At 38.5% G+C, this 12,339-nt stretch overlaps 1 long non-coding RNA gene across 1 annotated transcript; it reads right to left on the minus strand.

Annotated features, from left to right (window-relative positions):
• Positions 1 to 591: 591 nt before the first annotated feature.
• LOC129750717 (uncharacterized) lies at positions 592 to 1,352 on the minus strand. The gene is made up of 3 exons (XR_008738468.1): positions 1,220 to 1,352; positions 981 to 1,150; positions 592 to 862 (listed from the first exon to the last, which is right to left on the minus strand). It is a non-coding gene; the product is annotated as an uncharacterized LOC129750717 (long non-coding RNA).
• Positions 1,353 to 12,339: the final 10,987 nt, after the last annotated feature.

The raw sequence follows: 12,339 nt of genomic DNA on the forward strand, positions 1-12,339 counted from the left end.
TTTCCACATTTACGAAACCTAGAAAACCGTCGCTTTCTGCCTATCACGATACACGCCGTACGCTGACTGGCTGTTCGATGCTGGACGCATGAAAATCCATGTGAGTGCAAAAGAGAGACGAGGGACGAAATAAGAGACGACTATATATAAAACATACATGACGAAGGTTGGTGCTGGCGGGCATGATGTATTATGTACACTGCGATAAATCCACACCTTACATTCTCCCTCTACTTTATTAAAAACAGAAAAAAAAACTCATACTGTACAAATAAAAAGCTATGTGTTAATTGTCATTTGTATATTAATTGTACTCCGAACGATTACTGAACGGTGATTGTTGGAGTATCACACGCTGGGCCGTGTTAAACCATTAACGCTTGAAAAATAACCATAATCGAAGTTTTGTGGGTTAAGTCATTTTATGAGTTTTCTGCGAAAACTCATAAAATGGGATTTCAAAGAGAACTTCAATAATGGTTATTTTTCAAACGTAATACCAGATCTGAATAATGGTTGAAAAACAACCGTTTTTAAAAATGGGAACCTGATTCTTTCTTATCATAATTAGAAAAAAAAAGATTTACGGAATGAATTTGATATTTTGAAATGTATTATAATACATAGTTTTTTATTGTTATTTAATTTGAACAAGTTGATATAGAATAACATTCATCAGTTCTTATGTTGTTCGATTTTCAGTAGGTGTTGATCCTCCGATTAGTACTATGGACATTTCCGAGAGTGTTTTTGGGTTGCCGGAAGAAGCTGTCTCTTTCTGTATGTAGATCATAAAATCGATTTCCAATTTTCTGTAGGTTCCTGGGTTCAAATCGATTTTCGGTTGAGCTGATTCATATTCCTGCGGAGAAGCATAAGTCGTTTTAGGTTATAAATAATCTATCCGCCTTCTCAATCAATACATTTTCTAATTCCTAAAATTTCCTGCAGATGCCCAATAGTATTTAAAATAAACTCACCTTTTACGCTTCGAATAGCGCTTCAAACTTGAGTTCCAAATCCGGAACTTTTTTGTTCTTATCGGGTGGTCTTTTCGGTACATTTTTTCCGCTGCAGTTGATGACAAATTTTCTCAGCATGTTCCTCGACTCGATTGCTCCGCGTTCCTCCGCGCTCTAACAGCGATTGCCTAGAATGAAACTAGAGATGTGGATCGTAAAAATTATAATGAACACAATGCAAACAGAAAATAATTTACCTTTGAAACTGTGTTGCGAAATTTAAGGAATAAAAACGGAGCCCGATCCTTTGAGTCGCTGAAAAAAACAATGGCGGAACGAAAATTTTCGCTGCTTGTTATTGAAATTGTAACCATTTTTTTGGTTTTCCACCAAAACTTTGAATATGCTTGAATTTTAACAATTCATTCTGGTTGAAAAATAACAATTTTCGAAGTTTTCAGAGAAAACCCATAAAACGGTTAAATAAAACTCGAAAATGGTTATAAAAAAACGAGCGTGCATCTTTAAACGTTTTAAGTTCATATGATGAATTTACACCTGCATATAAATCTTCCACTTTCCCTTTCTTCTCCAGAAATAATATGAAAAAGGAAAAGAAACTGTAAATTTTGTTTCAAAATTAACCTTTTTCGTCACTGACGACTCCACTCAAATTTGGTTATTTATTCAAAGGCCACGTTATTTAAATTAAAAAAATAATGTAACATCTCAACTTACAAATTAATCTTTAGGAATTTGAAACTTTGAAAAGGTTAAAAATTAAGATTTTCTAGATGAGAATAATTTGACCGTGCATTGTTCACTGAGGGGAATTACTTCCATATTCGTGTTTTCTGAGTTAATCGTGAGTGCTGTGAAAACAAACTGGAGGTCGTTCACAGAACCAAAACGAACAAAACAAAACAATTATGAACGTTGAACCGTCAAAACTGACGTGATAGCGACCAAAACGAAGAAGAAGAAGAACGTTGAACCACAGAGAGAAAACCAATTTCTTTAATCCGAACCAAAAAAAATAATCTTCAAATCTGATAATTAAACCAAGAGGCCAAGGTTATCAACTTTCAGCAACGATACAATATTATTCGGTAAGATCGCATCAGGTTATGGTACATTGAAACTAATACCCTGGACTAAGCGAGGTTTTATTTTCATCTTCTAGGAACTATCCATTACGGATCACCAACTTCTAGCGCCGTTCGTTAATCAAAGCGTTTGGTGTTCCCACCGATCAGCTTACTCAAAATGACAAAGATTCCGACTCACCTACACACATTTATTTGCGGTCTTCAGCTGGACGTTGGGCCTTCTTGTTGGAATAGAATTCGAAGTTCGCAACGGAAAGAAAGTTCGCAACCGGTGGTACACAAATCCAGTTGTACTTGTATTGTCTACACAGTTCAGTTGGCATAAAAGCTTTAACATATTGCTTGCTGATAAATCGTCCCGATACCATCAATGACATCGTTCACTTGCTCGTTTTGGGGAAGCAAGATTCGGGAGGCGCAAAGTATATTGCTTGTCCGACTAGTGGATATTACCGAAGATGGATTCGTGCTGAAATCGGGGTTTTCTGCTGCGACTTTATTGTTGTCAACAGATGCATATGACGGCTGTAGCTTATTCATATCAATCCGACGACGGCCGGAGGATGAATTATATAGTCCGACGTGAATCGCGCGGAAAAAGAAAGATGCCAGTCGCTGTAACGCATAAAACACATCAAATTCTCTCATGATCTGCAACTTCCCATTACAGTTAACATTTCAAACACTAGAACTGTAACAGTTGCCACTCACTGACAGACTAAACTGTTTCTTTCCCTCTCCCTCGAGAAAAATGCGTGGGAAAGTTACGATACGAAACGCCACGTGCCAATTGATGTGCCGATAATGCCAATGATTTAGGTGAGATGCAGAGTTTCGCTCTAGTTTATGCTACCCGTTAATATGTACATGAATTGAATTTGTTAGACTCTGACGGTCACCAACCTATTAAATATTAACTGAAATTGCCAATGCGGTATTCAACTTCGTTCGTACCATCCAGTACCACTGGTTCAGACGCAAGCACGGCAACTTGACGGGAAGAATTATTCCATCATTTACAACGACTTTCTGGTACTATGTTTCACCTGGAATTTTCATCACTACTGTGCATTCTTGGACATGTTACTATGGTTTATTCCCACGGCCAACAAAGGAAAAGAACATGCTGGCTTTCAAAGATGGTCTTGATAAAAACTTTCGATTTGAAACTTAGTGTTTTTAGAACTGGCAGAAATATATTCAATTATGCAGGACAGCACTCGTCGTAATACCAACAATGCCGTGGTGTAAAGGCGTAACTACGAAAGCCATAAAGGTAATTTATTAAATTTTCCACACCGTGCCTTAGCTGAAATATGATGTTCTCCCATTCACAAGGTCACCTGTTTGAAATCAGGAATAGTGTCCGAAACAGAACACCGTCAAGCAGGATTCCAAATAGGATTCCATGCTCCTACTAACTTCAACTTTAAGTAAGTAACGACTTCATTAACTAGTTCCGAAATTAAAACACTTTCCTGAAACCTTTTTGTTCAAAATTTTAATGCTGAGCACCAATGAATATGCATGACTTGATAACGCTTTTACAGGAGTGTATGCACCGGATGTTTAGCAGAAATGTAAACTCTTGTTGTAATATCTGATGAAATATCAAATCTCTTATATCTTTGTTGTAGCTTTTCAACCGATATTATCAGCGCATGGATCAGAGAGATATGAGTTGACAAATTTCGCGATCACCTCATAAGTTTCAGATAAGATGATTGAACCACTATTGATTCGAAAGGGGCCACTCTTTTATCACGTGCATTTTTCAAAGTTTACTAACAACGATCAGTAGATAAAAAGGTGTGGTCGAACACATTATTGTGCAGGTCTGCAGAAGCAAATATATGCGAGGCTTTCCTGCAGGCAGCCTATAAGTCATTCGCCAAGTACTATAATTGAGTAAGAATTTATCATCAAAAGCTTAGCTGTTCAACATTGGTCCTGTTTCTTAACGTTTCGAATAACTTTGATTGTGTATCGTTAAATTTGTCATAATAAATATGGATCTAAGGTCACCCTCGAATGTATGATTTGACGCAAATAGTCGTTGCCGTGTGTACCTGCCCACGTATTATTCCGCGTTTAGACTGTCTGATTCTGTCCTGTTTCTCTTATTCAGAGGTAAGTTATAACCGCTGAAATATTTACCAACTTATTAACTCCGAACTAATCTATTTTGTTTTGCTAACAACTTGAGCCCAATTCTTAATAATGTCCACAGTTATCGTTAAGACAGTATACAAACGGTTAAAATTGTGTTCAGCTAAACATTATCAGTGTTATCACTTGACTAGGATATATTTGCGATAATCTGTCTTAAGTTTCGTTCTTATAAACAATACTCATACATCCGTACTGGATTCTTAGGCTGGCCTGCGGCTTTGCCTTGAAACGAAAACAATACATATTCCCATTGAGCTAGCGATCTTCGCCTAACTGAACTTCAGTCCCAAGCTAACATACTCCATCTTAACCCAAATTCAGCGTATCCTATTATTGGAAAAGTATTGAGCTGGCGGTCTTCGCCTGACCTGTACTTCATTACAAAGCTGGCATACTCTACCTTTAACATAACTAAGCATTTTTCCAACGCACTTTCGCCGGGGCTGAAATGCACTCAGTTGGCATACTTTGCTTGACAACATGGCTGAATTTACTCGTGCTAGAGGAATTGGCGAACTTACCAAAACTCGACCTCAGTGCTAAGCTGCCAGACGCTACCTTTAATAATACTGGCGTTTCGCTTGACTAGTGAGGGGAAAGCTGGCGTTTCCACCTAGGCTAACTGGCGTTTCCGCCTGGGACAGGGCGTACTCGTCTGAGGTAGCTGGCGTTTCCGCCTGAGACAGCTGGCGTTTGCGCCTCATATAGCTGGCGTTTCCGCCTCATATAGCTGGCGTTTCCGCCTGTGATCGCTGGCGTTTCCGCCTGTGATAGCTGGCGTTTCGGCCTGTGATAGCTGGCGTTTTCGCCTGGGATAGCTGGCGTTTTCGCCTGGGATAGCTGGCGTTTCCGCCTGTGATAGCTGGCGTTTCCGCCTGGGACAGCTGGCGTTTCCGCCTGGGATAGCTGGCGTTTCCGCCTGGGATAGCTGGCGTTTCCGCCTGGGACAGCTGGCGTTTCCGCCTGGGATAGCTGGCGTTTTCGCCTGGGATAGCTGGCGTTTTCGCCTGGGATAGCTGGCGTTTCCGCCTGTGATAGCTGGCGTTTCCGCCTGGGACAGCTGGCGTTTCCGCCTGGGATAGCTGGCGTTTCCGCCTGGGATAGCTGGCGTTTCCGCCTGGGACAGCTGGCGTTTCCGCCTGGGATAGCTGGCGTTTCCGCCTGTGATAGCTGGCGTTTCCGCCTGGGACAGCTGGCGTTTCCGCCTGGGACAGCTGGCGTTTCCGCCTCAGATAGCTGGCGTTTCCGCCTGGGACAGCTGGCGTTTCCGCCTGGGATAGCTGGCGTTTCCGCCTGGGATAGCTGGCGTTTCCGCCTGGGACAGCTGGCCTAAGTTAGACCTAAACCATACGTTCGCGTAATCCGCCTATAACACTCAATCTTACCTTCATCTCACCTTCCGTTCATAGGTTTCGTTTACCTTTTGTGGGTTTAAAAGATTGAACTTCAACACTTACCGGAAAACTGGTAATCAACACATTACTAAATTTTTCAGTTCGGTTAACTTTTATAGAAAATGGCCGCCATCTGAACTTTCAAAGTAACCAGATTTTTTTTAACTGATTTGTGTTTCAAACGAAATATTAAGGTCCCATAATTATATCCAGGCTCCTGGCAGGATCGCCAATGTAAAATCCGAGATTTCCACAGTAATATAAACCTCCGTTTGTAATATAAGTTTCCACATTTACGAAACCTAGGAAACCGTCGCTTTCTGCCTATCACGATACACGCCGTACGCTGACTGGCTGTTCGATGCTGGACGCATGAAAATCCATGTGAGTGCAAAAGAGAGACGAGGGACGAAATTAGAGACGACTATATATAAAACATACATGACGAAGGTTGGTGCTGGCGGGCATGATGTATTATGTACACTGCGATAAATCCACACCTTACAGTAGTCAATGTTATTCTCAATTGACGTTTGAAATTTTATCAATATCATAATCTGAGAAACGGATTGCGGGGCTCAGGAGGATTTGTTCTACTTATAAATGCCGCTGGAAGCATAATTGTCACATGTTACATTTTAATATGAGAGGTATTTTAGTGTCTACTGCCTCCTTGCGATTAATATTTTAATCTTATTTAATAAAAACATGTATTTTAGAGTTAACATGAAGCTTCTATCAAATAAAGGCAATCCAAAATTTTGAAAAAAGTCCTCTAGACATCGAAAAGTAGACAATTTCAGAATGTAACATGTAACAATTATGCTTCAAACGGCAGATAAGTACTATTAAAATTTATAAAAATTCTTAGCAAAACCACATCTTCGAACGTATTCTCATATTTAATTTGTTTAAAGGCTATTCGCCCAAATCATCAATCCCAAACAGATTCGAAGCTTTTAAACATCCGGCTATTAAGATAAGTATTTTGTATTATTCATCCTTTCTTAATTAATTTCTCACAGAAACTATCAGTTCTAGTTTGCAAACACGAGAGCCTGGACATCCAAAGGACACGGATGGGAATGGAACCCCAAGAGTTTACATTTTCTGATGTATGAAAAGCTGACCAAAAACACAATTGAATGTCTATACATCGTTCCATCGTCGTGCAAGAGGCCGAAACTCAAGTTTTGTTTTGAAAAGGAAGTGGAATATCTAAGAAGTTTTCAGAACTGAGAAAATTCCTATGCAGACGATGAGAATTCGTGTTTCGGACGTTTCCTCTATTTTAGAAGGTTAATCAATCTCTCCAAGAAAAACTTTTTTTCCGGACAGCCCAAGAAGAAAACTCATCTTTTTAGATATGGATAAAGTTGTGTAGATAATGTAGATGATAATTTTACTTATATTATAAGGCTCGAGGCTTCTTAAGAGACAAATAATGAATACAAAAATTAGACTTACAACCAATCTCATCTGATTAAAGAAAAATATAAAAGAAGTAGGCGTTGGCCGTATTGGAGCGCATGTGTTATTTTCTTCACGTCGCGAAAAATTTCAAAGTTTTAACTTTAAAAAGTGAAAAGTAAAGATAAACATGGATAATCTTTGAAAAAACAGCTCCGATCTATACGTTCTTTTGTGCGCTCAACAAGAGTAGACACGGTTTTATTGCAGTTCAGTGAAGAATGACAGAGATCAAAATGGCGACGGTTGGCCGTGAAAATACAATGCGAATGCATTTCGGAAGAGAGGCAAAAAAGCCTAAGGATTTTGAAGTTTTTCATTTTTTTCGTAATAATGGTATTACAAGTGATATGTTGCTAGGCATGTATCAAGATGCCAAGGAATTTTCAGTTTTTGTTAAGTTCAAGGATCAAAAAGTGTTAAAAGAAATTCTCCAAAAGCTACCCCGCTACTCTTATTTCGACTATGATGATGGCACCAGAATCCAGATCACGCTGTCGGAAGCAGGTCATTTGTTCCGTTACGTTAGAATTTTCGGACTTGCAAAATACGGGACAATACTTCAGCTAGTTCGCGAAAGAAACGCCATTGAAGCAGGATTTCCTATATGGTCTGGTGTGAGAGGCACCCAGATGAAGATTCTCCGAGAAATTCAAGCGAGTCTCTATATCAATCAAGTTCAAGTGAGAGTTTACTACGATGGGTTGCAGGCCAAATGCTTTGATTGTGGAGCGACAGACCATCTAAAGGCATCGTGTACTAGGCGATCATCGATTTACGAACGTTTGTCTAGAGGTGGCGTTGATGGATCGCATTCTCTCCCTTCGACATCTGAAAGTGAGGTGAGAGCGAGCTTGCGAGACATCTTGTTAGGAAAAGTGTTGCGCAGCAACGCAGCAACGAAGGGGTGCCCAAAGGTATTCTGACAGAGGAAAAACCTAAGATGGACGTAACGGAAAAGGCTCCGATGGAAGGCTTCCGGGACCAGTCAACTGGTCGCTCCGACGTTATTGTTGCTAATGATGACTCAAATGCAGGCGATGGTGAAGCCTGTGCTATTGCCGTTGAGGAAGAAGATGAAACTGATCATCAGGATGATGAGTTCCATTTGGTTGAAACGAGGAAACGTGGTTCGAGTGTAAAGAATGGCAACAAGAAAGGGACGGAATCTGAAAACTCGTCTACCGAAACAGAGCACGAGAAAGCAATGACCGTGCAACCGGCACCAAGCATTTAAGGGAGACAAATACTAAAGTCTGCTTCATTTAATATTGGAACAAATTCTTTTGCTCATTGTGGCGCTCCTAGTGGACGGATTTGGAAACTTTTTTCACCCACGTGTCGGGAAATTCATTACCTTTCACCATGTATTTATGTCATAACACCAAACGATAGCATTTTGTAAACAACCGCCATGGAAGCCGAACGGAGAGATCAAATTGTGCACAGATTTCTTGAAAATCCATTGTTGTCGGCATCAAAGCTAGCTAAACAGCTTAAAATGCCCAGAAATACCGTATGGCGTGTTATCAAGCAGTACAAGGAAACATTGAAGACGGCTCGGAAGCCGCATTCGAAGCGTCGGAGTGGAACTGTCGACCGGAAACTGCGTGGGAAAGTCATCAAGGCCGTCAAGAGGAATCCCAATCTTTCAGACCGCGATTTGGCCAATAAGTTCCAGGCCGCTCACAGTACGGTGCGACGAATTCGTCTCCGGGAAGGAATAAGATCATTCCGAGCCAGCAAACAGCCAAATCGGACGCTGAAGCAGAACAATGTGGCCAGAATCCGTGCTCGAAAGCTGTACGACCAAGTGCTGACCAAGTTCGACAGATGTATTCTGATGGACGATGAGACCTACGTGAAGGCGGACTTTGGGCAAATCCCAGGTCAAAAATTTTATTTGGCGACGGCTCGGGGGGATGTACCTGCAAAATTTAAGTTCGTGTTTGCGGATAAATTCGCCCGCAAGTACATGATTTGGCAGGGGATATGCAGTTGTGGACAGAAAACCAAAGTCTTTCTCACTGACAAGACAATGACATCAGAAGTCTACAAAAAAGAGTGCCTACAGAAACGGATTCTGCCGTTTATTCGTGCCCACGACCGTCCAGTAATGTTTTGGCCGGACCTCGCAAGCTGCCATTACAGCAAAACGGTTATGGAATGGTACGCAACGAACGGGGTCAGCGTAATACCGAAGAACCTCAACCCCCCAAACTGCCCCCAGTTCCGGCCGATAGAGAAATACTGGGCAATCACGAAGCGGAGGCTTAAGGCAAAGGCAAAACTTGTTAGGAACATGACTCAAATGAAGAACTGGTGGAATCAAATCGCCAAAACGGTGGACGAAAAGGGTGTGCGCCGCCTAATGTGCCGTATTACGGGAAAAGTACGAGAATTTCTTCGAAACAGCAATGAATAATTTTTTTAATTTTTTTTTATGAAAGAGTAAAGAAAATGCTACATTTGTATGAAAAACAAATTATGAATTCGTTAATAAATGACTGAACTACACGCAATTGTTTGTGTTCCAAAATTAAATGAAGCAGACTTTACGGTCCCGATCGAAGAAAAAGTATATCAAGCTCAATCTAGGTTAGGCTTAGTGTGAGAATGGGCATCCTCATTTCTTTCTTTGTTTTTGTAGTTTAGATAATTAATTTGTGAAAGAAAGATTTGAAAATTGTTTGACAAAGATTTCAAAAACAGCTTTAAGCTTCTCTTTAATAAGTGACGATGTAAACCTAAGGAAACATTTGTAAACATACAAAACGAGTTTGGCTCCTTTAAACCTCAAGGTATGAGCCGTTTCAAATAAATATATTACAAAAAAAAATGAAAAATATTCAATTAAAAATTTATTGAACAGTAAAAGTAATTCTGATATACTTTTCAAATCCCTGTTCGCCTAGAAACAAATCGATATCTGAACTCTGCGACTTAAATCCGAATCCGTCTACTACGTTACAATCATTTTGTGTAATTTCCATACATCTTAAGCGTGCAAAAGCTTGAACATCAAAATGATGTAATATTAGGTACCGTCAAACGGGGCATCATCCAACAGCGGGGTTCGATGCAACATTCATATAACACTACATTGAATCAATTTTTAATTTAATGTATTGTAATAAAGTTATCTTTTAATGATAACAAAATGATGATGACATAATATCTCGCATCTTAACCTAGTTGTCTTAAGTTTTTTATTTTTATGTAAAATTTGAAAAATCGAGCAATAAATGTACAAATTTTAACATTTTTTGATGCCGAAAAAAACTTTACCCAGTATGACAGATCGGCTTGATAAAATTACCTACAAACTTTTTATAGGTTTCCTCATGTTATACCACCATTGTTGGTGTAAAAATATTTTTCGAACAATCACCCAATTTTTTTAAATGAATATTTTTAAAATTCAGTTAGGTGTCTGGGGTTAAATGCAACAAAATGCAAATCAAAGAAATACCTTGTAAATCTCGTTTCCATGTGCTGGAATATGAATGTTTTGCATCACGCGTTTGTAAACATTTAAATTTCATTCATCCAAACATTTATTTTTATGATTTCAGCTTGTAGAATTTTTCGTAGTATAATTTAACCCCTAAATGTATGCAGCATCCTTATTTTCAGAAAAAATGTGAAAATTTCTTATTACAGACCCAAAAACTACTGCAATTGATGTTGTCATGCGTAATGGTCTTTGAGGCATCGCAAATATATTAAAAACTATGAATTTTCGTACGTGTTCATAAGATTTTTCATTAAAAACAAAGTTTGTTGCAAGTTACCCCATTTTCTAAGGAGTGTGAAAATCGCATGTTTTTAGAAAATTAAAAATAACTGAGGAAACCAATAATTTTTTTAACTACGCCAATTTGATGCCCCAGCATCCTTAAAACTTTTGATGCATAAAGGATACAATTAACTGTGAACATAAGTTTTTTAGAAGCCATTGAAGTTGAAAATTGTTGCATGTTGCCCCAGTTGACGGTACCATTTTCAACTCAAGTTATGTGCACGTTTTCGATGAAATATCACAATACTTTTTTTTGCTGAGTAACGTTTTAATGAATAAATTTTATCTTTTAAGTTAATATGGGTAAATTAAACAAACTAATTTGAAAATAAAATTTTCTTTTAACTCTAGAAACGATCCATGTAAATTTGTTTTTCTAAACTATATGGAAAATATAGGTAAATTGAGGGTTAAATCAGCCGTAACTTAATTTTTCGAAGCGTCATGTGGCTCAAACACCCTTCATTTGATGCCGCCAAAAAATCACACAAGATAGGTATATTTTCATTCAAAATTTCAAGTCCAAATTAGTGGTTTTCTGTTTTTTTTTACTAAAAATAGGGGATAGGGGTTCAAAGGCACTATATATTTGTTCGTCTTAAGCTATGCCCAAACGATTCTGGGGACATTTTAACTTAAGGAAAGTATACTTTGATGGATTTGGTTTATGTAGAAGGAAAGGTATTGAATTTCTTCCCGGTTTATACACTTTATCCCCATTGTGCAATGCTTTAGTATCTCTTTAGACCAGGGGTGAGCTTACGGGCCAATTTTAGTTCCAAATTTTGTCGGCGGGCCGCATTTGAAATAACACTGCAGATAATCAGACCATTTTTTTTTTCATAACTACAAATATCTGGCGATAAAAATGAAAAACAACAATCAAAAGAATGCATTTCACATCATTTAACAAATTTTAACAGACAATATCAGCCGAAATTCATGAAATAGAACACTAAATAATGGTCAGTTTTTGTGATCATTTTGGAATAATTTTTTTTTCGAATAGGCAATTTGATTTTTTTTTAAACCATCGTCTTTTTAAACATAGATATCATTTGAATAACTTTTTTTTTCTCAAAAAATGGAAATTTTCCAAGGTTATTTTTTCTTCCGAAACGGCTTTTCAGAGCTTAACCACGCTGAACGTTGATTCGTTGTTAAAAAAAATTAAAATTGCAATCAAGGCGCTGATTTTTTTCCATTAAACGGTGAAGGTAAATATTTTTTGTCATGAAATTCGTAAGAAAATAATGAGCAAAAGCTGTCGATATCCTAGAAAAAAAATAGAATTTCACAGAATAATAAACAAGTTTTGCCAAAGAGTCTTGGTTAAAGTTTACATTCTTGATTGGTTAATTGTTTCTAATGATTCGAAAAGATTTTCTTAGCATAATTTTCATACTACTGGGAAAGACATAGGATTAAGG

The sequence above is a fragment of the Uranotaenia lowii genome, chromosome 3 (assembly GCF_029784155.1).
Source record: "Uranotaenia lowii strain MFRU-FL chromosome 3, ASM2978415v1, whole genome shotgun sequence".
Taxonomy (NCBI): Eukaryota; Metazoa; Arthropoda; class Insecta; order Diptera; family Culicidae; genus Uranotaenia; species Uranotaenia lowii.